Here is a 27260-nt window from a genome sequence, read left to right as displayed (position 1 = left end):
TAGATCTGGATGACCAACCTGTTCCATCAGGGATCTCCGGACAGTCGGTTACCCAGGCACAGTCCCATACCAACACAGAGCCTCCCCCCTCAGGAAACACCACCACAGTACCCACCCAGTGGGCCCATACCTCTGTCCCCAGGACACGTTAATCAGCAGTGTGTCCACCACCACTGGGACCCCAGGCCACCACACAAACACAGGACAATCAGGGACCTGGGGTCAGTGGCGGTGGGGCACACAGTTCAGGGCACAGTGGAACAGGACAACAGGGAAGCTGGGAGGACTGCTGTGCGACAGGGGGAGGACAGGCCCAGGGAAACGACTCACCTGAAGGCACTCACCAACATCCTAGGAGCATACCACCATTCCCAGGAGATGATGGGCCAGATACTGGACAAGTTGCAGGAGACCCAGCGGCTGCAGGAGGGACAGTACCTGGGGATCAGGGAGGACTTGAAGGACATCCACACCACCCTGGTCACCATTGCAGGGGTGCTGGCAGACATGGCCAACACAATGAGGGAGGCAGTGGCACACCATCGGGCCCCTGACACTAGTTAAAATGATGAACAGCCTTCCAGTTCTGCTGTCGCTAGTGGGCAGGAGGCCCCATCACAGGAACAACAGGAACAACAGGAACAACAGGCCACCATCACCCCACCTTCTGCAGAAGGAGAACCACCCAATAAACGGTCGCTGCGATCCAGGCAGAAGCCAGAAAACATTGCCAAGACCCCCTCCAGGAAATAAGGCTCTCCTGAATGCCACCCTTATGTCCCACTCTGTCACCCTGTCCACCTTGAACTGCCATTGCTCCACTTCCTATGCCCCCTTGGACAGTGCACCTGTGATGCAAATAGACTGGACCCTATCCTAGACTTTCCTCCTCATCACCCCAGCCCATTGCACATCCCCCTCTAATCGTTAGCACTTAAATAAACACCATTTGAATAATAAAGTATGGAGTCTGTCATATCATTTAACCATGCATTCGTATAACAAGCTTTAAACACTGCAATATAACTGTACAGCATTGTATACATAGGAATGACCTGTAGTTGGCTGCAGTCAACACACCAGAAGCAATAGTGGGACACATATCTGAAAATAGAGAGGCCAAAGGGTACAGTAAGTGGCCATAGAAGTTGGAAAATCAGCCTTCCAGTGACAATGTCAAATACAAAACTGTCAATGTAAAATGTAATTACAGTATCTTACCTATGTGTCATTGGAAGAGCTGTCTTATAATAGCACTTCTGTTGTCCTCATCCTCATCATCCACCTCCTCATCTTCACTGTCCACAGGGTCCACTGCTGCCACATGCCCACCTCCAGCTTCATCCTCCTGCAGAAAAGGCACCTGGCGACGTAAGGCAAGGTTGTGCAACATCCAGCATGCCACGATGATTTAGCACACCTTCTTGGGCGAGTCGTACAGGGATCCACCTTTTAGATGGAGGCAACAAAACCTGGCCTTCAGGTGGCCGAATGTCCTTTCTATTCTTCTTCATGTTCGCCTGTGTGCCTCATTGTAACTTTCCTCTGCCCTTGTCCTGGGATTCCTCACAGGGGTCAGTAGCCATGAGAGGTTGGGGTAACTAGAGTCACCTGCAAATATCGAGGCACAACTGTTAGACACACTAACCATTAGGGCCCACACCATACCCATACACCAACACCTACTGTGTGGGAACCAGTGCTCACCTATGAGCCACACCTGGTGGCTCTGGAGTTGAGCCATCACATATAGGATGCTGCTATTCCTCAGGATAAATGCATCATGCACAGACTGAGGATACTTTGCATTGACATGGGAGATGTACTGATCCACCAGGCACACTATCTCCACATTCATGGAGCGATTTCTGAACACCTGTTCATTTCTCCGCAAATGCAATATGTGTACCATCAATCGGCCCAATAATGTTGGGGATATGTCCCATAGCATAAAGATCAGCTTTCACTGTGGCCAAATCCTCCACCTGGGGGAAAACGATGTAGCTGCACAAGTGTTTAATCAGGGCAGACAATACTCTGGTCAGCACTATTGAGAACAATGGCTGAGGCATTTCTGCTTCCAAGCCCACTGTCACTTGGAAAGTGCCACTTGCCAGGAAATGGAGCACAGATAGGACTTGCACAAGAGCGGGGATCCCGGCGGGCTGACGGATAGCAGATATCAGGTCAGGTTCCAAATGGGCACACAGCTCTGTGATTGTGGCCCTGTCCAGTCTATAGGTGAGGATAATGTGCCTGTCCTCCATTGTTGCCAAGTCCACTAGGAGCCTGTACATGAGGGGATGTCTCCATCTCTTATTCATCCGTAGTGGTTGTAATCTAGGGGGCAAACGGTGATTAGCTGGTCAGTATTCCATATTTACAAACACTACACTGCATTGCATGTTGTGACTGTAACACAATATTGTTGTATAGGTCCAACTGGTGCCTATGTGTACTGTGATGCAGTTAGGTGCCATGACCTACCCCCCCTGAAATGGCGTCCACCTGTCCTGTATGGAGGGACAGGTGGAAATGAGGTAATTCCGCTGACGTTGTGCGCCGTTGCGGGAGGCGGTCGAAAACCGCCATGCAACTCCTCATTGGATCCTAATGGGCCCTATGGGTTACAGTGGCCAATGGGGTTGTACGCTGGTGGTGATGGTACACACCGCCGCAGACGTGACTGCCGTTTTCTATCTGTTTACCCACTTGCTACCTGACCTTCAACAGGAGAGGACCCACACTACAAGTGCTGCTGTGACCTTTGTCTGGAACTGACCATGGCTCGTGTCACTGGGGAAAGGGACCCTGCCTTCACCACTGTGGATTTGGAGAGACTGGTGGATGGGGTCCTACCCCAGTAACGAATGCTGTATGGGCCTCCAGACCAACAGGTGAGTACACGGTGAGCACAATGCATGGGGCATGAATGCATGGAGTGCTGTGTGTGAGGTACTCATGTAGGGGGGTGGTGGAAGGGCCTTGGGCTGTGTGCTGTATGTATGGTGGGCAAGGTCTGTGCGTACGGGGATGGGAGGGCTATGGTGGGACATGAGTGTAAAAGTCCGGACGGTCTAACTGATACCTTTTGCTATGTGTATATTTCTGCAGGTCAGTTACCATCAGAAAAAGGGTATATGGCGTGCCATTGCCAAGGACGTGCAGACTCTGGGGGTCTATGGCAGGCGGAGCACCCACTGTTGCAAACGGTAGGAGGACCTGAGACGCTGGGCAATGAAGACAGCGGAGGCTCAGCTGGTGATGGCCTCCCAACGAGGAAGGGGTGCCTGTCGAACCCTGACCTCCCTGATGGCCCGCATACTGGCGGTGGCCTACCTGGAGCAGGATGGGCTCTTGAGGGCATCACAGCAGCCACAAAGGGGTGAGTAAATTTTCCCAATATACTACTTGCGCGTGGTGTAGTGGTCTCCGGGTGGGGGATGTGGGCCTGTTGGTGCCCCTAGTCCAGGCTGGACAATGCAGGGTAGGTCCCATGTTGAGCAGGGTATGATGTGAACCACCTCCAAACAAGCTAGTAGGCAACCACTACTGGGCGTGGGTCTGTGGGTCTCAGGTAGGCTGTTACTGGCATTAGGTATCCCTGCCCAAGGCCTGGTGACTAGCATTGTGACTGGTAGTGCATTACCTAATGTATAGGGCTGTTCCCTGTGTGTGTCGTGTATGCCAACGGTGGTGTTGTTGCAGCCATTTACCAAGTGTATCCTTTGTCTCCCCCACCTTTTTTTGTTTTGTCACTTTTGTTCTTCTGTGCATTAGCATTATCTGTGGAGGAGCATACCACACGGCCGATAAGGCCAAATACACCGACGGTGAGGGCACCAGTGGGATGGAGGGCGAGGGGAGCACCACGGCGGAGACAGAAGGGGGCAGTTCTGACAGTGATACCTCCTCCGTTGGAAGCTCCCTGGTGGTGGCGGACACCTCTGTGGCCACCCCAACTACAGGTACAGCCGCCAACCACATACCAGCACCGTCCTCCCAGAAGCCCCTCAGCATGTTTTATGTGCCCGCTCACCCAGGAGGGTGGGCATCTCCTTCGCCCCAGGCACCTCAGGCCCTGCCCCAGTTAGCCCTGCTGCCCTAAGTGAGGAGGCTATTGACCTCCTGCAATCCATCTCTCTTGGGCAGTCAACCTTTGTGAATGCCACAGGAGTGGTTCAGGCAAACACAAGCACCACACCTCATCGGACAGGCACTCACACAAACACTATCCAGATGCAGACATACCAACATCCACTGCCTCCACTGTGTCCCCCTCCTCCTCCTCATCTACCTCCCTCCCAGTAGCGCCTACACTTACACCTGCATGCACTACATCCTCATCCACTACCTCCGTCACCAACACATCTATGCACATGTCCCCTGTGTCCTCTCCCACTGTGTCTGTGCCCCCTTCTCCCAAAGTACACAAACGCAAGCACTCAGACACCCAACAGCCATCCACCTCACAACAGCATCAAGCCCATGCACCTGCACCCAAACACAGCAGACAGACACCTACTACAACCACTTCCTCTTCCTCCACTCCCATACCTTCACCCTCTTCTCACCCCAATGTCCCTAAGAAGCTTTTCCTCTCCACCGTTGACCTTTTCCTTACCCCTCCCCCCATCCTTCAGATTGGACCAGGTTGGTCAGAACCTAGGCAAGCACCTCAGCCACCCAGTTCATGGCCACAGTAGTGTCAACAACTACTGCAGGTGGGAGAGCATCCCAGGAACCAGCCAGCAGCACTGAAAGTGTGCCTGCACTAGGTGCATCAAGGAAGGGCAAGGAGGCACCACTAGCTGCAAAAGGGATGGGCAAAGAGGCACCACCAGCTGCGAAAGGGAAAGGCAAGTAGGCACCACCAGCTGCGAAAGGGAAAAGCAAGGAGGCACCATCAGCTGCAAAAGGGAAGGGCAAGGGGCCTGCACCTGCAGGCAGGAAGGACAGGAAGCCTGGGGCTGGGACTTAATCGGAGCCCCCACCACCAACAATGGTGGTTCAGCCATCCAAGACTGCAGGGGAAAGGCTGGAGCATACCCCCACAACTGCAAGCAGCACCACCATTACCACTGCCAGCAGCAGCAGCCCCAGTGGGCAGCCATCCAAGGCTGCAGTGGAAGGGCTGGAGCCTCGCCCCACCACTGCCAGCACCGCCACCAGCACCACCACCAGCACCACCACCACTGCCAGCCCCAACACCAGCCCCACCACTGCTACTAATGAGCAGCCATCACCGCCGGCGGGCAGTGTGTAGTCCTGCCTCCATGGGCTGTAGAGCATCCTGGACCCTGCAAATCCTGTAGGTGTGATACCCAGGTGAGAGACTGTGACCTTGCACTCCCCAAGATCTGCATCACAGGGCACAATAACCCCTCCAGAACCAGTGGAAGAAGCCATCCACTCACCGCATCCTTCCCAGGATGAAGCACCCTTGGCACAATGCCCCCTTCAGAACCAGTGGAGGAAGCCATCCACTCACCCCATCCTACACAGGATGAAGCACACTGGACACAAGGCCCCCTCCAGAACCAGTGCAAGAAGCCATCCACTCACCGCATCATTCCCAGGATGAAGCACACTGGGCACAATGCCCCCTCCAGAACCAGTGGAAGAAGCCATTGACTCACCGCATCCTATCCAGGATGAAGCACACTAGGCACAAGGCCTCATCCAGAAACAGTGGAAGAAGCCATCCACTAGAGAGACTGTGGCCTTGCACTCCCCAGGACCAAGCAGTGGGCTAACCACCCACTTGAGAGACTGTGGCTTTGCACTCCCCAGGACCAAGCAGTGGGCAAACCACCCACTTGAGAGACTGTGGCCTTGCACTCCCCAGGACCAAGCAGTGGGCAAACCACCCACTTGAGAGACTGTGGCTTTGCACTCCCCAGGACCAAGAGGTGGGCAAACCATCCACTTGATAGACTGTGGCTTTGCACTCCCCAGGACCAAGCATTGGGAAACCACCCACTAGAGAGACTGTGGCTTTGCACTCCCCAGGACCAAGCAGTGGGCAAACTACCCACTTAAGAGAATGTGACCTTGCACTCCCCAGGACATCGCACAGGGCATGTAGCCCCCTCCAAGACCAGTGGCATTGTATCATCTTCCAGTTGAGGTGCCCCCCCATTCCCTGTCCCCCTGAGGTGCCTGTGTATTTTCAAACTGATAACCCTGCAGTGTTCTCTCCGTGTTGTTGCAGGAGAGAGGTGGGGCCTTGGCCTATGTGATGTGGCCCACGGACATTGAGGACTGGGCAGTGTCCCTCCATTTGTAAATCTGTATATACATTTGTATTTTGATGCACTTATTCATGTTATCTTATCGTATTACACTCACTTTCTTCCAATCATTTTGTCCTTGTATTATTCCTGAGGGCTACAGGGTGGATATGTAATGTTTGTGCTTCTGTTTGTGTGAATGGTGTTGGGGCGGGGGTGTTGCGTGTGTGTGGCTCTCTCTTTTTCCTCCCCCCTCCCTTGTGTGCTAGACGGCACAACTCACTGTGGTCGTCTTCGCCGGAGTTGCTGCTCATAATGCAGGAACAGGTAGACGAGCATGGGAAAAATGTGCAACTCGGGCTCCATGGCGTCATGGTTGTTCCCCGAGTGTCCAGAGATGAGTCCTTTGTCCTCTGTGTTCTGTTTCCGCCATTCTTTTGATGTCGTTGTTACAGCCCCAGAAAAGGTTGTGGATAGGCCTGTCATAATACAGTGGGTGGTACATTGTCTTCCGTCTGGCTGTTGGCGGTTACCGCCATAGTGCTTGTTGCTACCGCCATGGCGGTGGGGGTGTTAAAGTGGCTGTCTGTCTGAGCAGTTTCCGCCGTGGTCATAATTTCTTTTTTTTTAACGCTGGCCTGTTGGCAGTATTACCGCCACCTTTATCACCGGCCACCAGGGTTGTAATGAGGGCCTTAATTCCTTTACGCCTACAAGTCAGGAACATTTAATGTGTTTTCACTGCAGGTAAAAACATTTTGAAAAAGTGTTTAGCCACTGTGACTGAGGATTGGTCAAAGCAGTCATGGGTTACAACATGGCCAATGTGAAAGGCATAAGAAGAGTTAACGGACTAGATACAAATGCATGCACTGATGCAAGGAAGTGGCTGGCAGAATATGAACTGTGTGGCCTGTAATTAAAGATTAAAGGAGGGTTTTTGAAAACAGAGGGAGTAAAGAAACAAGCGAGGAGGACAAAGCTTTGAGAGCCAACATACGGGCAGAGTACACAAGCAACTGTGCTGTGGAGGAGGAGACAAGACCATCCTTGGGGATGCCTCCTGAGATGCCTACACTGTGCAGGAGAATGGGTAAAGAGATGGAAACTACCTGCAACAGTTGGGGATGGAGGCAAGAAAAAGAAGATGAGACAGAAAGAGAAACCATCAGGGATGTAACCAGGTCCACCAAGAAAGGCTATTTTATCCTGAAGGCTGCAGTCCTCTCATGGGGCCATGGCTGCAGGCAAGTTACAGGGTTTTGTCTAACTAAGTGTGTCCTTGGCTGATAAGGTTTTCCATGTGTGGTCTATTGGGGGCAGTCTTAAGGAGACACTGATTTAGCCACACTAACACCTATAAAAAGAGTGAAGCCTCTGAGGCATCACAAAGAATTATGAAATTCACTGGCAGTGTAAAATTAGCACAGGGTAGGGTGAAGGGATACACTTTTAGAAAAGGGATGATGAATTGCTCAGGACCTCTTCTGTCTTTTCTCGAGGGATAGATGCACCTGAGAGTTGCCCCAGAGGAGTAGGGGCAGAGAACCACTGACAGAAGGAGAAACACCTGGAACAGGCATTCTTGTTTTTACCTGTCCATTTGATATTTCTATAAACAACTATTTTCCCTATTATTGGTTGGTGCTATGCCTGGCTAACTTCTGGAGCCACATAGGAACAACTACATGGTCCTAGGCATTATCACTGCCTTAAACATTGCAAGAACCTTCAGGAAGAAATCTCTGTCATTCAAAATCAGATAAAGGTATTCAGCATCATAACTGATGGCAAGAATAAAAAAGGTTGGAAAAGGATAGCAGAATTTACCCTAATTGAGCCAGTGAAAAAGACCAAAATTGTTAAGACATATATACAAAACTACTAACTAGAAAAAAACTGTGTACACTCAGCCTGAGGTGCATTTCAACAAATAAAAGACACGTGTAACATTTTTTAAAACATCAGAAGACTCTAGTAACAGCTTGGGTCCTGTAAGGTTAAATACAAAATGTCCTAAGCCCAAGGAGATAACTCCATGTGCTTCAGGGTATCTATTTATTTATTTATTTGTAATAAAAAAATAATTCACGCATTTTTCAGTACAAAAAGGTTAGCCACGCTGACTCTTTCATTGGTGTTTCTAGTCAATACACTTTCAGTGCTGTGGAGGAAGCTGCCACAGTGGCAACTTCCTTTAGAACAGGTCCTGGCCACATGTGGCATCACTCAACAGAGTAGACAGCCATCTACCATGGCAGTAGAAGAAAGTGTCTGCTGCCCTAGTGTACAGGTGGACAGTATCTAAATGATATTTGCATAGGCATGTCCTGTTGTTGAAGAGTTGTGGACTGAAATCTAGAATTTCCACCATAGTGGGAGTAGGCACAATTTCTAATTTTGATGCAATAACATAATCCATAGTAAAAACCTGTTGCAGCATGCTCTCAACCCGTCTACTTGTGTTCCGATGGAGGATCACTGCCTGCATTACTTGCATGATGGCTTTGTGTAGGGGGGAATGACAGATGGGGAGGTGGACTTCCTTTCTCCCTGTCCCTTACCACCTATTCCTTTGAATCAGGATATGGTCAATGAAGCAATGCCTGCACGCAGGCTACACCCTCCTGGAGAACACCAGTTGCTGGAGTGGTCGGTTTGCAGAACTGAAGAGTAGGCCAGGCAGGGAAATGAGGATAAGAGGCAGGCATTCTTGTGGGTATGCTATGGATGGACTCATATTTAGGCCCATATTTATACTCTGTTTGCGTTGGATTTGCGTAATTTATTTTGGCGCAAATTCGGCACAAACCTAACTCCATATTTATACTTTGGCGCTAGACCCGTCTAACGCCAAAGTTATAGAGTTTGAGTCATTTTTTGAATGTGAAAACCTAACTTTCGCTAATGACATGCAAGGTAGGCGTTCCCGTGCAAAAAATGACTCTAAGGCATGTGCGCCTTATTTGTCATCCGGCGTCAAAATGACGCACAGGAGGAGGTGGGCTTTAAAACAAGGCGCCCAGCCAGATTTGCCCCGTTTTTTTCAGCTGGGTCAGGGCAGGCGTTAAGGGACCTGTGGGATAATTTCCATGGTGGGAGATCATGGAAGCAGTCCACAGGTGCCCTTCCCTGCACCCAGGGACACCCCCTGCCACCCTTGCCCACCCCTGGAGGACACCCATGGATGGGTGCAGGTAAGTATGTATATATATATATATATTTTTAGGTGGCATAGGGGGGCCTAACGTGGGCCCTCCTACATGCCACTGCCTAATGGCCATGCCCAGGGGACAGTAGTCCCCTGGCTATGATTATTGGGCAGGGGGGCATGACTCCTGTCTTTGCTAAGACAGGAGTCATTTCCATGGGGGTTGTGCGCCACAAAATGGCACTAGTCAGGTCAGAGTCAATATTTTTGACTCTAACCTGACTTGCACCATTCTTTGACGCACATCCCCCGTCATCCCTTTCGCCTCCGCTGCCCGGTTGCCGTAATTTATTCTGACGCTAACCAGGCCCAGCACCAGCTAACATCATTCCATGGTGTTAGCCGGCTGTAAACTTTTTGACGCAAATCTGCGCTAGCGCTGATTTGTGTCAAAAAGTATAAATATTTTGCCTTAATTCGGTTGTGTGAGTGCCTCAACTGACAATGATTTGGAGGGAGAGTGTTGTCGGAGAAGAAGCTCCGAGATGGAAGCTCCTGCTTGTGCCACCATTCATTGCTTTACACAGAAAGGGCCTTTTTTAAATACAGGTAGCTTTATGTCTTTACTTATAGTATAAAAAATAAGGGGAAGTGGGAACCATGATGAGTTGAACATTCTCATACCACCTAAGATAGAATCATGATTTGATACTGGAAATCTAAAATATTTATCGCAAGTGAAAGTAAGATAAAAATAAATTAGTAACTTGGGCACCATCTAAAGAGTCACTTATAGAGTGAAAAATAGAATGATATATTCAACTGAACACAGAGAGCTTTCTCAAAATGTATGCAGAGAAAATAATGCCTTGAAAGAGCTTCTTAACCTCTATCTTTATTTTTTGTCATTCAGCAATACAAAATGCCAATTATATGAGACAATTTAGGTTGCATACAAGATAAGATGTGTTGATTTTTAGATAAAACTTAGTAAATCTCTAAGGAGTATATTTATGAGTGGTTTGTGCTGACGTTGCACCACAAATTGTGACGCAACAGCAGCACAAGCCTTAATTCATATTTATAGAGTGAAGCATTAGCAAACATGCATCATTTTTCAAGGGTTGGGTAGAGCAAAAACTAGCTGTGTTATGCAACATTTAATACATGCAATGTAAGCACTCCCCAACTATATTCTTTGCATCTGTAACCCAGTAGTATTTATAGGTTTATGACTGGGTCACCCATCTTTGGGAAGCGCAAAGCGAAGCCTGAAATGTGCCAGAAGTGCTGTGCATTGGCAACCAGTCATAGGAAATGACGTAGTGGCTGTGGTATAAAAAAAACTGAACATCACAAAACACTTTGACAAGCTGAACTATGCCATGAAGGTTGTCTTTTTTCAACTAGGAGTAGCAAGAAAACCACCACCACCACATTGTCAGGGAAGGAGGAGGGAGAGAATATACGATGGAACAACTACTACCTAATACAACGATCTAAACAACTACTGCAGAACCACGATAAAACCTAAACAAAAGACTTTTTTTTACAATGATGTCTCAACAACGACAAAATACTCTCAAACAGTAAAACACCTAAACAACGATATCAACTAGAATGAACACTGGAACCCCGGCAATAAACATCAAAACAAACTACAAAAAAAAACAAAAAATGCTGTCTAAACTAAAACTACATTTTTAAAAATTATTTCAATTTCTAAACGAACAATGTAATCTTCATTTACAGAATAAGACACATTTTTAAACAAACACATAAAACGGACTACATGAAAAAAAGAACACAGCATAAACACATAGTCCTACAACACTGTTTACAGCCCCTAAGAAGTATTTCTCCTCCCCAAACAACACCGAGGAGAACGGGAAACCAATCAAAATTGCACAAACAGTAATCTCAAAAAATAAATATACGTTCAGTCATATCAACATATACAATAAAAAAACATGTAGAAAACACGTTTATCTTAATTTTAATTTAACACTTCAAACGCGTATATAAACACATATGCAGTCGTCCACCATTTTAGGTTCAGTGTTACACAGAACACCATACAGTGAAGACTTGTGTACGTGAACAAAGACACAGCGATGACATTTTAATGTAATAGCGCCATCTACTGTATTTAAAAGGTAAATTATTTATCGAAAATACCCCAAAAATATTTAAATAACAAAACAAGAGCCAAAAATACGAAAAAATTAATTTAAATATATGTCTTTAAAATTACAGAGATACACAACAGAGTAGTGAACAAGAAACAAAGAAAATCATTTGAAAAGCAAAGGTAATTTCCGCTTTTTTTCCAGAAAAAAATTAATACAACTATAGAAAATGAATTAAAAAATATTCATATGTATTTTCCAAAATAAAAAGAAAAAACATTCAATTACATTCACTTGTACACAAAAAAAACGAACTTGACCTACCAAACAAAATATAAAATTACATACTACCTACCGCAAAATTGACTATTACAGGGAAAACGTTAAAAAAAATATATATAAATTTATACTGTGTTCATACATAAAAACATGCAGTAAACTTAAATTACAAAACTATTTTCTATTTCTTTATAAATACCAAATACAGATAAAATTTACAGAAAACCACTTCAAAATACCTTCCTCCCAAAGTCTGTAATATTTTTTTGCCACTCAGGCTTTCCTCCACAAAAATGTTATAAGCCTGCCATTAGCAAAGATTTGAAAGTATTGTTCAGAAAACTGATTAAATCCTCTTTCTGCTTCTCTGTCTCATAATCTTCTTTTCGTTCTTTATCTTGCCGACCAGGGGTCTCCTCTGATCACACTTAAGGGCTATCGATCTGCTTGATCCATTTTTCTATGACTGCCTGACCAGCCCTCTTTGTTTAAGTGCCCTATTTTAAATATTTTTCTAAAAGGGATTGTACATAGCTTTCCCCCTACACCCATCATCATGCCTCAATGGAATCTTAATCTACTTATCACTTACCTCATCTGTGCATCTTTTAATACACTGCACAATTGTCCCCTCAAGCTGCTCATTATCAAAGCAGACTTTCTTATAGACATAAAAAAATATAGGCCCATATTTATACTTTTGTAGCGCTGCATTTGCGCTGCTTTTTGATGCAAAAGTGGCGCAAACTTACAAAATACATTTGTATTTTGGAAGTTTGCGGCACATTTGCGGCAAAAAATGGCGCTAAAACAGCGCTAAAAAAAGTATAAATATGGGCCATAGTATTTTAGCACTACTAAATATGTGAAATTAAATGGTGAACAGCACTAACAATTCCATATATGTATTATACATCCTCTACAAACTGAACTCAAAGCAGTGGCAAAATTCAAATTTGTAACAAAAATACTATTTCTACCTCACTCAAACATACGTCAAATCAAGTGGAAAATAAAAACCAGCTATACACTTACTTCTAAACAGATACTAATGAGTGACTCTGTAACATAAATTACAGGAGACTATCTCCAATAAATACTTCCTTCATCAAAAGTGTTTAAAACTAACTAAACTATAAATTACTAAAGAGAATACTAATAACCATTTTTTTTCAGATTCACCAAAAAAATACCACAACACAAGATCATCAACAACGCAAAAACCACTATCTTCAAATCAAACAGCAGACCAAAAAAAAAGTAAGTATAATATGAATGAATTAGTAACTATAATATGTAAATACCTAAAAAACACACTACAGGTAACATATCTACCATACAAGCAAGGTCAAATTTATTATTACTACACCAATAATACTTATCTCAGAAAAGGTACTACACAGTATCTAAAGTGCAAAATAAGTATTCCAACTCCATACACTAATATCACAATAAATGCAGAATACTAATAAAAGTATAAATTAATATTGCAACTCTAAAACTGCTTACCTTATAGTAAATGCTGGACAGTGATAAAAAAATATACCCTTCATAATATACTTAGGGGCATATTTATACTCTGTTTGCGCCGAATGTGTGTCAACAATTTTAAAAAATATTTAAACTTTGACGCCCGAACCCGTGAACACCAAAATTGCGCCGTGTGCGTCATTTTCTGGATGCAGGAAACCACCTTGCCTTAATGACATGCAAGGTAGGCATTCCCGTCCAAAAATTGACTTAAACACCCGTGCACCTTATTTATCCAACTGCTCAACAATCCTGCACGGCCGGGAGACAGAGTCGGAAAATGACGCACAACTCGATTTGCATCAATAATTAACGCCTGGGTCAGGGCATGTTAAAATGGGGCAAACACACCTGTACTTAATGAAAACACACAGATGCAACAGCAGAGCTCCAAATGGAAGACCTGGAGGTGCTTTTCATCCAGCATGCACGCAGACACAGAGCACAAGACCAACAACAGCAGCTTCTATAACACTAGCAGGGACCCTGAAGGCAAAGCAGAAGGCAGGAGAGGATATTCCACACAATGACAACCCTTCTGGGACTCTGCCAACAAGACATCATCCAGAGGTACAGATTCAACTGGCAAGCCATTCAGCATCTGCTGCGCAACATTGAGCCACAGTTGGCACCCAGCTTGCAGACACCCCACACCATTCCACCAGAAACCAAGCTGCTAGCTGTACTCCACATGTTGGCAAGTGTCTCCTTTCAAACCACTGGTGCCCTGGTTGCCGGGATCTCACAGTCCTCATTCTCTGCCTTCCTACCTAAGGTACTCGATGCCATCATCTCTCTCACACCCCGCCACATCAGCTTCCCAAACACACAGCAGAAGCAGCAGGAGACCAAACAGGGCTTCTACCAAATCAACGGCTTCCCACACGTGCTTTGTGCCATTGACTGCACACATGTACCCCTTGTGCCACCTGCTGCAAACGAACATCTATACCGCAACTGGAAGCACACACACTCCATCAATGTGCAGGCCATTGTTGATCACGGGGGATTGATCACCAACATCGTGGCAAAGTATCCTGGGACTGTACATGATTCATTCATCTTCCGCCACTGCACCATCAATCAACACTTCCAGGATGGACAATATGGAAATGTCTTACTTGTTGGTAAGTACAGAAACCTACTTATATACACACTGCACAACAACCCTCTAGGACAAACAACACATACACCTCTACAGTGACAAGTGGCCAGGAAGAGGGATTCGGGAACTACTGGACGTTCCTCCTGGTCTGCTGTGCAGAATCGGCCACATGTTGTAACTTGACATTGTCAATAGAAACAAAGCGATTTTCTTTGGCACCTGGCAACGGTGGTAAAATAACAGTTCTTGTTCCGTGTATCCCCAACACAGGGAATCCAACTTTTCACGCACAAAATCCCCAACTCAGGGAATCCAACCGGTAGGGGTTACTGGCACATCCTTAATTCCTGTGGAGGCAGCACTTTTAGGAAAGTTATCTTCACGGAACTGTTGTAATTCCTGCAAAACGGTGACACAATCATTTATGTCAAAAGGCGTTTCTGCCGCCTCCACACCAGGACCATCTAGATCCGGAACAAACATTCGTGTTCCGAACAGGCACTCATATGAAGTACGACCCCCCAGGGAAATCTAGGCAGGTTATTCACTGCTTTCTGTACTCCATGCAGGTGGGTTAGCCAACTATGACCCGTACCTAAGACTCTTGCTGTTAAGGATTGCTTTAAGTCATGATTTAAACGCTCCACAACAGAATTTCCCTCTGGATGAAATGGAGACGAGAACTGGAGCTGGACCCCCAACGAAGCCATGGTGTCCCTGAATGCCCTTGAGGCAAAAGCAGGGCCCTGGTCCGAATGGAACGCCGCAACTGCATATGTACTGACAAAGACACGCAACTCTTTAATAACAGTTCGAGCGTCAGCCGAGAGCTGTGGCCACACCCACACAAATCTGGCGCAAGAATCTACAGCCACCAGTATATATTTGTATCTGCATCTGGTGTGAGTGGACCGCAATGATCCAAGTACACACATTGTAAGCTGTTGAAACTTTAATTTGTTGACAGATGTCACAACATAGGACATACTGCTTAGTCTCTTTATAGAGACCAGGCCACCAGTAGCGGGCCTGTAATAGTGAAATTGGGGCGGCCACACCAGCATGTGCAGACGCTACCCCCTCATGCGCTGCATTAATCAATTGAGGTCTTACAACTTTATTGGGGATCTCGCGTACGCTTACGCCTGGAATTTTAACCTCAGCATTCAGCATACTTCCCATAAAGTATTGGTATTTATTAGGAAATCCTTTAGGATAAGGTGTGCCATCAACCGTAGCTTTTATGGCAGCCAGAATCTCTGTGTCTGGTTTGGAACTCGAACGAGTCACTGCAGTACTTTGAGGCTTCATCAGCCAGAGTATTCCCAGCAACATGTATTCCAACGCGCTGGTGTCCAAGAGTATGTACAACATGGACTTTAGGTAGCGTCTCCTTCAGGTCTGCTACCTTCCCCCACAGTAGTCTGTGTTTGATGGTGTTGCCCTTTGAATCTCTGAATCCATTCAAGCGCCAGTAATGTAGGTATTCATTAAAAGACTGGACACAATAATACGAATCACAAACAATCAGTGTGAACTGTGTCGGATCCGTATGTTCTAATGCCATCAATAGAGCTTTGAGCTCAGCCAATTGTGCCGTACAGTCCCCTTAAGTTTGTGTATAAGTATGTTGGGGGCAGAATTTCTCCCCCTCCATATGGCCGCTCACTACTGCACATGCAGCAGAATATTGGTGTTTTTTCCCCAGCGCCGGTTGCACAGAGCCATCGGTGTACATGACTACTTGATATTGATCAAAAGGCAACGTGTCAGAGGGAACTGGATATTCAACTTCACACTGTAGAAATTCCTGAGTCGGTAACTTTGGGTCAAAAATGTAATCTACATCAGTGGCTGTTAAAGACGTAGCCCATTGTATCCATCGCGGGTGCAACGCTTTCGCGTTAGGAACACTCACTTTTGTAACAGCCTCTAGGGCCGGAATAGGGGAAACAACTATAGTGCGTTTACCCTGGGCAAGAGGTCATTCTTTAACAACAGCCATCTGTACAGCAGTGAGAATTTTCTCTGTTGGTGCGAATCGTTGTTCAGCAGCCGAATACAAGTGGGACTTGTATCCAATCGGGACTGTCTCACCTTCATTAAATGTGACATACGTAAACCCAATGGCCCCAGCTATCACCCTGATGACCAAATGCGTCTTATTGTCCCGTGTATGTAGATGTTTTGCAGCTAAGAGATCTGCTTGCAACTCTCGAAGAGTATGTGTATGTTCAATTGTCCAGAATTTGCTAGAAAAATCAGGACATATTAATTCGTATAAAGGTTTTATGCATGTAGCATAATCAGGAATGTATGTTCTGCCAAAATTTAGAAAGCTCAACAATGATTGGAGTTTCTTAATCGTATTAGATGGTTGCAATTGTGCACATTTTTCTAAAAATTGTGGCGCTAGGCTCTTACGTTCATTTGACAGCTCATATCCCAGGAATATGACGCTGAGGAAGGCAGTTTTCGACTTTTTGAAGTTAAATTTGTAGCCTATTTCGGCAAACCCCACAACAATGCGGGCTACTCGTCTTAAATGTTGTAGTAACTCGTCATCCGTGAGATATATATCATCCACATATGACAATGCTTAAGGGTCCAACCGGTGTAAAATGTCAGTCACACGAGCCGCAAACGGTCGCGGGCTATACTTATACCCCTGAGGCAAATGACAGAATTCTTTCTGGGAACCTAACGCACTAAAACTTGTGAGATCCCTACTTTCGGGTGCTATATTCTGGCAGTAGAAACCATTTGAGATGTCTAAAGTCATTTTGTATTTTTTCCGCACAATGTTATTCATCAGTGCAGCGCTATGTGAATTTTGTATATCATATGTACGTGTATGTCCATTCAAATGTCTGTAGTCTAAGACTATTCTATATGAATGGTCCGGTTTAGCTACAGGGAATAAGGGATTATTCATCAGCGAGACACAGGGTTCAATTACTCCCTGGTATTCTAATTGGGTAAGTATTTCTCTCACCGGTGCCCTTACTTCATGTTTTATTGGATATTGCGGTTGTGGCTGAGGTTCACCTTTAATCGGAATTACATGATATGGAGAATCCCTATCCCACCCTACGTGATTTCTATATAAGGCAGGTGCTTGTGCTAGAGCCCATTTGATGCTATAGGACTCTGCGAGTTCCCCTGGAACAAGTGGTGAGAACGGAGGTTTAATAACCTCCTCCCCAACTGGGCAACTGCGAACAAAGTCAGGCGGCCAATCCTGTTCAGCAAGCAAAATGTCATATATCTTGACTACACAATCCCAAAAGATTGCGTTTATAGTGTGTTCAATGTCTCCTTCCAATCGTAAAGTCACTGTATATACCCTATTGGTTTCAGAGACACGCATATCTGCTGTTTCAACTTGTATGAAGTCATCAGTTGCTTTCACCTCCAGATGCTCTAGAAGATTCCGGCGAACTATTGTGACCTCTGCCGCGCAGTCTAGCAGTGCTAGGGCCCATGTCTTGTTCTTCAAGAGAACTCTCTTCCTGTGTGGCATGTCTAACTGAGACCCAGCCACCTTTTTCTTTTTAAACTGTTGTTTTTGTTGTATCGGTTTCTCTTCCTTCTTGACAGAAACCTCTGAAGAGCATTGTGATTCCTGTCTTGGCTTCACATACTCTGTTCTCCGCTCTGACCGCCCACCTCTCTCATTTCCCTTTTCGGATGAATCCTGAAAGGAACGAGATTGGCGTGTATCAGTGTATTGATGTCTATCAGGCGTTTTCAAGTTATCCCTATTTCTGAGATTATACCTAGTCTGCAGGGTCTCCGCTCGCGGAGACTCTCCCCTTTCTTTGTTAGGTGTCTGTTGTTTTTTCTCCCAGCGCTTTTTATTACCCTCAGGTTGTTGTTTAGTATTGTCTTTACTAATTTTCACCTGAAACTGTGGGTTCTGTGGTCTAGCCCCTAGGCTATCTCGACTGATACTGGAATATGTTTCCGCTATTATTTTAGGCAGTTCCCGCTCCTGATCTAGTTGCGGGACGTCGTGAAGACGCATACGCACCGCTAGTGCAACTGCCTCCCCTTTAAGATCACTTAGTATTATTGAAGAAACCGTGGCAAAATTGCCCATCGGTTGCATTTGCAAATCTAAGGCTGGGGCAGCCCCGTATTCATCCTGAATCTGTTTAAACACTTCCGGTAAGTTTGCTAATGTCGGTGTACTGTGTGCTGTTGTGTAGAGCATGGCAAACACCGTGCCCCATGTATTACAATGTTCCACTGTGGGAACCATGCCAAATGGTAAACACATAGTTAATATTCTATGTTTGTCCTGAGGTCCCGTATGGGGAAATACCGCTTCCAGCGTATTAATTTTTTGTGCCAGCCAAAAAGGAGTCTCCTCTCGTTTTGCCGGAAATGTACCCATGATAGAGTGTACAGTCACCGGGTTTATCCCTGGAGTAACTGCATGTGGTTGTGCTGGAGCAGCACGCGCTGGGTTTGTATTTAGTGTCTGCATTACAAATTGTACTAAGCGTCTATATGTAGCCGTTACGTCTGTATATAAACGACAAACTTCAGCCACTGGCATATTGGCAACCGCAGGATGTGGTGTATATGTGGCCAATAAAGGCCAGGTCGGACCATCATTACTCAGTGGACCTAACCTTACTGGCAATATTGTATGGGGTAGGGCACCATCAAGCCAATTATTATGTTCTTTATAAGATAGAGGTATCTCTAGGTATGCGTACGCTCTGTACTGGCCAGGTGCGTTCGCAACCGTATATGTGTGAAATGTATTTGTATTCCCATCAACTGCTGGAAATGTGACCCAAGAGTAAAAAAGTTCTGTTCTATAGGCTGCATGGGCGGCCACCACAAATGTGACTGGACCCCCCTGGATCGTAAGACCATGTGCAAGCAAATATGCTGTGAGTGGCTGTCTCATATTAAGAGCTATTTGTATTACCTGGGGATTCTCCATTAGAAAAACAGTGATGGTTCAGAGAAGGCACACCAAAGGGGGTCTTTCCTTTTAAGGTTCAAGCTTGAACAACCATCCACTATATTTCAGGCTCACCTATATCGCAGTGGTGGAAGTCCTCAGTGCCACGGACGTCTCCGTTAACGGAACTGAGGGATCATTATAATATATGAGACCGAGAGAGACTGGTGGACCCGAAAATTAGAGCCAGACCAATCGTTGGCGGCGCCATGTCGCGTAGGCTCTCATTATCCTAATGAGACTACTGGATTTTTGGGTGGCAAAATCGTTCACAGTGTGGGGGACTAAGTCTGACCCACGGCGAAGGACTCTTTTCACCCCAAATCCGGGTTGTGCTCCGGCTAACTAGCAGTGCCTCATCTCTCCCAACAGGGAGAGACAATTGGGCAGCCGAGCGCATGACATCTTAGTGCTTCCCAGGGAAGTCGTGGTCACTCAGATTCCAACCAGTTCTCTCATACACAGTGTGGTCTCATATATAAATGACAAAGGCAGTTTGAGTTTTAAAGATTGGTTTAATAAAACGACTGCATTTTAGATAACAAGGCGTGAGCCGCAATAAGCAGAACCATACAACACAGTAGGATTGAAATAGTAACGAGGAGAGTAAAACATAAGAATAACGCTATCATAGTGCAACTAGATTACGTTCTCTCTTCTAAGTCTATTTTGAGCATAGCATGTTAAGCTCTAAGCCTGCCTTTCAGGTTCCCCCGGGAGGATATCAACCCTCATACCTGAGCAAAGGCCTGTGATCAGGATCAGCATCTGCAACAAGGCAATCAGCGTCTCGTTGTGGGTTCCTGGTCGGAATCTCCCTCTTACGTGTACCAGGACCAGGAAGTGTTTTTATAACTAACACGCCGTTGTTCTAAGAAACGTCCCTACGTAAGAATGTGTACTTTCTACTAACCCTAAAGACTAAACTTCTACCACGTCTATCGGCAATGTACCAGACTGTGGGGGTCATTCCGACCCCGGCGGTCAAGGACCGCCGGGGCCGGGGATGCGGGAGCACCACCAACAGGCTGGCGGTGCCCCGCAGGGCATTCTGACCGCGGCGGTTTGGCCGCGGTCAGACCAGGAAAACCGGCGGTCTCCCGCCGGTTTTCCGCTGCCCTGGGAATCCCCCATGCTGCGCCGCCATGGGGGATTCCGACCCCCTCACCGCCATCCTGTTCCTGGCGGTTCCGACTGCCAGGAACAGGATGGCGGTGAGGGGTGTCGTTTGGCCCCTGGGGGCCCCTGCAGTGCCCATGCCAATGGCATGGGCACTGCAGGGGCCCCCGTAAGAGGGCCCCACTTTGAATTCCAGTGTCTGCTTTGCAGACACTGGAATTCGCGACGGGTGCCACTGCACCCGTCGCACATCCTCCACTCCGCCGGCTCCATTCGGAGCCGGCTTCCTCGTGGGGAGGGGTTTCCCGCCGGGCTGGCGGGCGGCCTTCTGGCGGACGCCCGCCAGCCCAGCGGGAAAGCCAGAATGGCCTCCGCGGTCTTTCGACCGCGGAGCGGCCATATGGCGGCTCCCTCCAGGCGGGCGGCTCCCGCCGCCCGCCGGGGTCAGAATGACCCCCTGTATCCTTGACTGAAGCACAGAGTGAGCAAGAATGTATTGTTTGAGAACTCCGGTGCTGAAGTAAGCTAAACAGTGTGATAGAAGAAAATAAAACAAGACCGTGAATCTGGTTATTGAAAAACAGTGCGAGGCTAAATAAAATGTATCTAGAGCAAAGTGCACAGAGGCCTAATGCTTTAAGCAAACGCGCAAAAGCTACATTAAAAATGGCTACACTACACCATAGTCATTGTTCTTCTTTCTGCATGGACTTCTGGTTGAATAATGCACTGCCTTGTAGTCTGTAAGACCTGAAATCACCTGCCCATTGCTTCCCATGTGAAAGGTACTGTTGGCCCTTTGAACTTGATTCTCACCTACAGGACTTTTGAGAGACTGAAGCGGCACACACCTGTGAGCACATCCATGCAGACCAGCCATTTGAACATGCACGACCCTTGCAGCTGCCTGGAACAGCATAGAAGCTGCCATTTTATGTATTACACTGTTATGCATTGCTGTATAAATCACTTGTGTAACACAGGCCTTGGGTTATTGTGTTATGTTCCAACACACAGGACAAACACAGTTTTCATTTTCCACAGTGTTGGTCCAGCTTTGACCAGTCTCAGTCTGCTCACTGTGTATTTGCCTTGTATTTGCCTTGTTAAATATTTGATCCTGATTGACCCTGCATCCTGTTAGCCTGACTGGTTCCTGTCTTTGTGTTACCATAAAGGTTCCCTGTGGCTACATTTGTCTCATAGTTGCTTTCCAAGCCCTCACTTTCCTCCTGGGGTATTGTGTCAGGTTGGTCTACAATGAATACTCAAATACATTGTATAGCATAATCAGTTTACTTATCGTACAATGGGGTGGAACTTGTCTCCAAATAGCCTAATCATGACCCATCCCTTGTCTGGGTTGCATGTGTGCATGAGTGACAAATAGTGTCAGTGTACCATGGCTGTATGCATGGTTTGGGGATGGTGCTTCCTGCACAACAAACACCGTCAGATAATGTGCATGAAATGTCAACACATGTTAGGACCCTGACGGTCCACACACTGATTCACATTGCCCCCAACATAGTGATGGGGCTTCTGTGGTGGATAGCTGTGAGGTTAATCAGCACAGAGGCACTGATGTTCCCGGATGCAGTGGGAATATTAGAGGCCAACCTGTGTACAAATGTTGTGAGTAAACCTGCTGGTTTAAAATTCCTGATCCATTAACCTTGTCAGCACACCAAGGTTGCCCTGTTGTCAGTCTCATAACACGTCTGAAGTGACATAGCTGGACTATCCCCATGTGTGTTCTCAATTCCTCTTCGGCTTTACTTCAATTCAGCTCTGAAGGATACTTTGTAAATGCAGGAAATAGCTCCACAGACTCATGACTAGACCTGCATGTAACTGTGACAACATGGACCCCTAGAATGACTTGTGCAATTTACATGACATTTGTGGATTGTATTTGGGACTCAGTGTCACAAACACCGTACCCATATAGCATTATCCAATGCCTGACTCATGGGTAGTATACAAACAAGTGCCTAGGAAGTAGTATCCAACATTCCAGGACATGTGATGGTTTAGTCTTGGAACATTGCCATGATCAACTGTCTTCGATCTATCCTGTGCATGGTTTGTCATTGGTGGTTCCTAAGAATAGCAGTCACATCACTGTGGTAGGCAGCCAGGTCAGCCCTGAGGGGTTCAATATTGCATTTGTGCATGCGTTGACAGGATTGTTGTTGTAGGTGTTGTGTCAACTTTATTACAGCTGTGCTGATTTCCTTCAACCTTTTTTCAAGGTCCTGCAAGACTGTTGTTCGCCGTTGCATGGCTGCTGCATGTTCTGCAGTTGACATCATGCACGAACGCACCACCTCTAGGCTGGCTGCCATATTTTCCATCCCCACCTGCACCTCCTTGGCCAGCTCCCGCTGTACTCCAACTGCAGTTCTCTCAAAGCTGGTGCCAGTGTCGTCAGAGTCCTCAACTGGGTTAAAGTTGGCAGGTCATACAATTGGGGTGGTGGGTGGGTCCTTTGTGATGGCTGGTGGTTCTGTGCTCCTCCTTGTGACTGAAGGTGGGGTCTGGAGGGTTCCAAGAATATCTTGGAGGGTCTACTGGCTGATGTTTTTCAGCTCGTCTTCCATGTCATCAGGGTAGTCCTGGACAGGCATATCCGCATGAGAGCCATCATCCTTTGCAATGAGATGTAGTATAATTAGTGTGTCTGTGTTGTGGGATTTGTAATGTGACGTGCCTGCCTTCCTATTATTTTCACATTGTGATCTTGTTTCCTGTTCATTGTTCCTGTCTTTCATATTAGCATTCTCCCAGGCCTATGCCCCCCTGCATGTCACATGTATTGTGGTTAGTTTGTGGACTGGTCACCATCACATCCTCTAGGTGTTGGTTCTGGCCGAATTGTGTTTTGCCACCTTCTTGTCCTACTCAACCCTCTGTCTACTTCCATTCTCATGGTGAGGCCTTTCACTGGCTGCGGGTGTTGTGATGGCACTTGCACCACACTTAACATTCTGGAACTGCCCCAGTCTCTGATATTTCACATCCACCTATATGTTGCTGAGACCTAGCATATATTATGTATTGCATTGGTATGGCATGATACGGATGTCAGCATTGGTAGTGTGTACTGCTGATGTTGGGAAATGTGTGCTACATTGGATTGCACTGATGGTCCTAGCAGTGTTCCATTTCATCCTCTGACTGTGCAGGTGTATTTCTGTAACTGCTGTTGTCTGAGCGGTATGACATTTGGGATGTTGCATGGTGTCATTGGAGCTATTGTGACCCAGGCATAGGGTGGATCCTGATATATGCAGCATGGGTATGACATTAGTGCTGTGTACCTCATAAGGTTTATGACAATGCCTGATGTTTGTTGCAACTATGGATAATCACATTTGACAGGATTGGAATATTTGTATTGATTTCAGGGGATTGATAACATTGTCATCCTGATCCCTTTAATTTGGGTGTATTTGATCCATGGGGACGTTACTGCCATTAGCTACTTGCCCTGCACACACACCAGAGGTGGTAATGGCAACTTTTGTTAGAGTTAAATTCCACTTGGGGATATGGCCTGAGGTTGTTAATTGGGCCCTACTTCATGTAGGGAGAATACTGGCTGACGTGTGACAGCATGTCAGTTTTATGTTGTACCCTACCCTCCTGGCCTGGCTTTACCTTTCCAACATCCTTGGCATGGCACCATACCCCCATGCAAAGGTTGTTGGTGTAGTGTAGTACTGTCCCCAGGTTTCCTCTGAACGGGCCATACCCCTGTACTGTGCCCCTTTAACCATGCCACTCCCTGAATATCATGACTTACATGCATTGTGTAGTAGGTATGTCCCCCCCCCCCCGTTTGCAGTTAACAATTAGTCATTTTAATTCTCCATGAGACTTACCCTGCATGTGTGTTTTCTCCTGGTAGTCTGCGCTGTCCTGTCCTTGAATCCCTGTGATAATCTCCTCAGGGATGACGGCTGCCACCATCTCCTCCATGTGGTCCAGGGCCTCCTGTGGTGCTGGACTCTGACCTTTCATCACAGTAGGTTCAATATAGTAACCAAACAATAAATACACTGTTAGAACTCTACCAAATAATAACATGGCAGGTGCTAAACACTAACTATGAAAATTATTCAATAATATAACCCCTCCAAAAACTAACTTCAGAGTATCTGGTGGACACAGAACAGATACAAATTCCTATCACAAAAGGATAATAAACAAAGTGCTAAATAATACAAACAGTCACCCCCAGTTACATATCTGAATTTAATCCATTATTCTTTTGCTCACTGTTCCACCTCAGTTTGGACCCTGCCATATGTAAATCACTCTTAACCCTATTCCCAATGGGAACAGTCCAGCCCAAACTCCAAAGCCAGATCCTCCCTAAACCAGAAACAAAAATCCGGACACTGGTTTCAGGGTGCCACCCTTCATCAGCCACGCCAGCTTCAATCCAGTGACTCAGTTAGCAAACGGCCCACATCTAGCCACACCCTTCCCACTTACATTAAATTTAGCAAAACAAAATAATAATGTACAAAATTATTTAAACCTACTGCACAAAGTACTTATATCAGAGCAATAAATAAATTCACGAAAATGCCAACTGTATTAAACAAATCCACCAAAAAATAACCATAAGTAAATATGTTAGACAGTGAGAATAATAAAAAACTACTATTATAACTCCAGTAAATACTTACATAAAAGCAGGTGCTGTACAGTAACTAAAAGCAAATTACTAAAAAAAACTGCACCACTAACTTGTATCAGTACATAAATATCAGCGTTACAAACAATTTACTAAACCTACTCCACCAAACAACAAAGTAAATTAAACAACTGAACTAAATACTAACATGATACAATCTGGTAGACAGTGAATATAGAGAAAATAAATAATATGATTACTAAACAAAAAACTTACCTAAAAGCACGTATTGTACAGCAACTACAACAATTATACTAAACAAAGTCCACCAGCAAACATATGTGATAACACATAGATTAGTGGTGGAAAAAATTACTATTCCAACTCCTCCATCTACTTACCTCAAAGCAGGAAATAAAAAGGATTTACTATTAAAATTACTACTCCAATTTCCAAAGTACTTACCTTATACAAAGTGCTGAACAGCAAATATTGCCAAAATAACAAACAAACTTCATTACATACTTACTTCAGGGCTGCAAACTCAGACTCAGTAAATACCAAATTTGGTATTAAAACACAATTTATTAGTTACCTCAAGCAGGTTGTTGCACAGTAACAAAATACAAAATTAACTTATACCACTCTACTAGAACCTCACCTCATAGCAGAAGCTACACATCAAATACAGCAAAATTAGCTACACCAACTCCACCAAAACATTACGAGACAAAAGTGAAACATAGCCACTACATACCAAATTCACCAACAACAACAAAACCAAACAATAAAAAATCACCTAAACGGTAAGTATATAAAAAAAAACTATTACCACTCCACCAAGTATTTACCTAATAACAAGAGCTGTATAGTAACAAGAAAAAACTACTAAAGTAAGTCCACCAGGAATTAGGTTAACTCACATACTGAACATAAATAAAAAATAAAAACACTGCTAACAATCTAAAAGATACTTACCAAAAAAGCTGGAAACAAACAGTATATAATAGCACAATTACTATTCCTCCTCCACAAAGTACTTACCTTAGAACAGGTGCTGGACAGCAAATATAGCCAAACGACCAAAACAAACTCCATTGAATACCAACCTCAAAGCAGGAAATAAACACTCATTGAATACCAAATTAACTATTCTAACACTGTTAAATACTTACTTACTAATGAATTACTTACTAACTTATTTTTTGACTTTTTCTATTATTTACAGACTCTCAAATAATGGCATCACAAGGTGAAGCACGTTATGTGACATTATGCACAGGACACGGACTCCTCAAATTTGAAGGGTATCTTTATTGCAGAGATATAATTGATCAACTCAGAAGTCATTGGAGGTGTGTACAATACTTCTCTTCACATTGCAGAAGCAGAGCTGTTACTCTGGAAAATACCGTCATTAGGACAACAGAGCAGAACCACTCTGCCTCTGCAATGGAAGTAGAAGTACGAGAAAATATTCAAAAAATAAAACAGTTTGCACACACCTCAAATGAATCCGGTGAACAGGTGCTAAGGGCAGTAGCGCAATCAATTCCCGAAGAGGTTGCAGGTAGTATGCCTTCAATACAAAACCTTAGACAAATGTTCCAACAAGAATAAATGGCAAGTAACCCCCAACATGTGACACCACATTCCTATGCAGATATTAGCATCACACCAGTGCTAAAACTTACCTTCTCAAATGAAGAATTCCTAATATGCAACAATGAAAACCCTAAAAAAAGAATTGTAATCTTTAGTACAAACTGCAACTTACTAATCCTACAAAATAGAGACATTTGGATGATGGATGGAACATTTAAATCAACACCACATCCAATCAACCAAATTTGCACTATACATGCTACAAAAAATAACACCATAATCCCCTTAGTATATGCATTACTACCTGACAAACATTCCTCTACTTACAATGATTTTTTATCAGTAATCAGAACCAAAACAATAAATAAAAAACCTAGAAAAGTGATAATTGACTTTGAACTTTCAATGATAAAAACAATAATACAAATATATCCAGAAACACAAATAGAAGGATGCTTTCTCCACTTTTCACAGGCATAT

This window comes from Pleurodeles waltl, chromosome 9, assembly GCF_031143425.1.
Source record: "Pleurodeles waltl isolate 20211129_DDA chromosome 9, aPleWal1.hap1.20221129, whole genome shotgun sequence".
In the NCBI taxonomy this organism is placed as follows: domain Eukaryota; kingdom Metazoa; phylum Chordata; class Amphibia; order Caudata; family Salamandridae; genus Pleurodeles; species Pleurodeles waltl.
This window is presented reverse-complemented; position numbering follows the sequence as displayed.